Source organism: Vicugna pacos, chromosome 16 (assembly GCF_048564905.1).
Source record: "Vicugna pacos chromosome 16, VicPac4, whole genome shotgun sequence".
NCBI classification, from domain to species: Eukaryota; Metazoa; Chordata; class Mammalia; order Artiodactyla; family Camelidae; genus Vicugna; species Vicugna pacos.
The window spans coordinates 18,828,484-18,831,330 of record NC_133002.1 but is presented as its reverse complement, the minus strand read 5'-3'; the positions used below and the strand labels follow the sequence as shown (position 1 = coordinate 18,831,330).

At 47.3% G+C, this 2,847-nt stretch overlaps 1 pseudogene; it reads right to left on the bottom strand.

The window, feature by feature from the left end:
• Positions 1–768: 768 nt before the first annotated feature.
• Positions 769–2,571, bottom strand: LOC102541722 (matrix-remodeling-associated protein 7 pseudogene; annotated as a pseudogene).
• Positions 2,572–2,847: the final 276 nt, after the last annotated feature.

Genomic DNA, 2,847 nt, shown 5'->3' with positions numbered 1-2,847 from the left:
TCTGTTCTATTAATCTGTGTGTCTGTTTTTGTGCCAAGACTGTACTGTTTTGATTACTGTAGCTTTGTAGTATACTCTGAAGTTAGGGAGCATGACTCCTCAAGCTCGTTTCTTCTTTCTCAAGATTGTTTTGGCTTGGGGATTTTTTTGTGTTTTCAGACAAATTTTAAAAATATTTGTTCTAATTCTGAGAAAATTGCCCTTGGTATTTTTCTAGGGATTGCATTGAATTTGTAGATTGCCTTATTGATAGTATGGTCATTTTAACAATATTAATTTTTTCAATCTATGAACACAAGATACCTTCCAATTTATTTGTATTGTCTTCAGTTTCCTTCATCAGTACTTTATAGTTTTCACAATAAAGGGCTTTCACCTCCTTGGATTACTTTATTTCTAGAATTTTATTTTATTTTTTGATGTAATTGTAAATAGGATTGTTTTCTTGCCTTCTCTTTATGACAGTTCATTATTAGGGTATAGAAAGGCAACAGATTTCTGTATGTTAATCTTGTACCCTGCTACTGAATCCATTTATTAATTCTAATAGTTTTTTGGTGGAGATTTTAGGGTGTTATATATATAGTATCATATCATCTAGAAATAGTGATAATCTTACTTCTTCCTTTCCAATTTGGAAGCCTTTTATTTCTAATTCTTTTCTGATTGTTGTGGCTAGGACTTTTAATACTATGTTAAATAGAAATGATGAAGAGTGAATATCTTTGTCTTGTTCCTGATTTTATTTTTTTTTATTTTATTTTTTTTTTAAGACCATCTACTCAAAGTTTATTGGACTGAACAAAGGCTGAAAACACAGATCCAAGCCATCGGGAATCCGTGAAGCTCAGTGTCTATAAGCCACGTTCAGAAAGTGTCCAGAAAAACTTAATAATGCGGAGGGAGTCACCCATTAATCAGTCAGATCCAGGCCTGCTGCTGTTGCTGTGGGGGGGCAGGTGTGCTCACAGGAGCATGGCTTCCGTTCGTCCCGTGGTTCTGGGTGGCGGCTGCCTTGTTGCCTATTCTTTTTTGCTGTTAATGGAGGGACTGAGGATGAAACCCAGGACCTTGGGCACGCTAAGCACGACTCTACCACTGAGCTGTACCCTCCCATCTGCCCTGTTGCTTGTCTGTCCTAAACCCCTGAACCTAACCCAGAGGAGAAGGTCCCTGGGTATGTAATATGCCTGAGGGGGTGACACTGGACATCTCCTGGCCTTCCATTAAATAGAAAGAAAATCTTTTTCTATAAACTTACTGCTTAAAAAAAAGTTTTAAATGACATCTACCTAAAAACCGCAGATTAGTTTGGCATAGTATAAATGTTGTCAAATACAGAATTCCAAGAAACCAATCTGGAACTGATCTGATCATCTGGTGAAGTTCTAACTCATCCAAGAAGCCTAGGAAAAGGCAGAGTCGAGACATCTATTTTAAGCGAACACCATTATTACTGCATCTGCCAAAGCAAAGGTAGAGATTCAGCTGAGCTGGTAAGAACATCAGTGAAAAGGCCTCTTAGTAATAAGAGGGCTGGACTGCAGCCTGCTCTAAATAGAGAGTAAGGCCAAGAGGCAGTGGGCAGCGGGTCCTGGTTCTTTGCTGCCCAGTCCTCAGTACAGGTCTCTCACCCCCAAAACTGAGCCGGGCGGGGGGTGGGCCCCCAGGGGAAGGAGAGCAGTGGACCACCCCGACCAGCCAGCACGCACAGGCCGCTCCCTCATTTGTGCATCACACCCCAAAGTCTTTCACGGTTTGGCTTTAGTGAAGAAAAGCAGGAGGGCTGGAATGAAATTACCAACTGTAAAATGATGGCATTGCTGAAATTGTTGATATCTCAGGTGCAGAGGGTGTGCAGACAGGAAGGTTGGGTCATAAGGGAAATAAAAGTCTAGGAAGACCCTTCAGCTTCACAAAGCGACCCACCCAAACAGGGAGGGACAGGCCCTCCCAGCCGAGGGAGCATCCTGGCTGAGGGCCTAGGCCCGGCAGATTCACGTGGGCAAGAGGCACCCCAGAGAGCCTGTCAGCTCCTCTCAGGGCACTCCACTTTATCGCTCAAGTTTTAAGATGCCAAAAGGAAAAGCCTTTAGGAGGAGGCTAAGGATAACTTCATTATTCCTCGGTTCTCTGTTCCTCCTCCAGCTCCTCTTTGGTCATCATCTTCTTGTACTGGTTTCCCCGCAGCTTCCCGGGGCTGTATTTGAAGGAGAAGGCCTCTGCCCCGTCTTCTTCCTCAGGCTCTGCCTGGGGTGGACCTTCCTCGCTGTCCAGCCCCTGCTCCTCTTCCTGTTTGGCCTCGGCGGCCTGCTCCTCTGCCTCCGCCGGCAACACTGCGGGCTCCTCCGGCCCCTCGGGCGCGGCCGCGGACGCCGCGGACTCCGCGGCGCAGGGACCAGGTGGCGCGGGCGCCCCGCTGGCCTCGGCCGGGGGCGCGGGCTCCGGGGGCGCGCGGGCAGGCTCCAGGCTCGCGGTAGCCCCGCGCCGCACCAGCAGCCAGGCGAGCAGTAGCGCCAACGCGGTGGCCAGCACGGGCAGCGCGGCCAGCAGCTCGGCCGGCGCCTCCATCGCGCCGCGGCTGCCGGAGTGCCTGCCCGCAGGGACCCCGAGGGAGCCCGCCGCCTTGTTCCTGATTTTAGAGGAAAAACCTTCAGCTTTCAACATTGGCTATGATATTAGCTCTGGGCCTGCCATAAATGGCCTTTATTATGTTGAGACATAGTCCCTCTATACCCGCTTTGATGAGAGGTTTTTTATCATGAATGGATATTGGATTTTGTCAAATGCTTTTTCTGTGTCCACTGAAGTGATCATATGATTTTTATCCTTCATTTGTTAATGTGG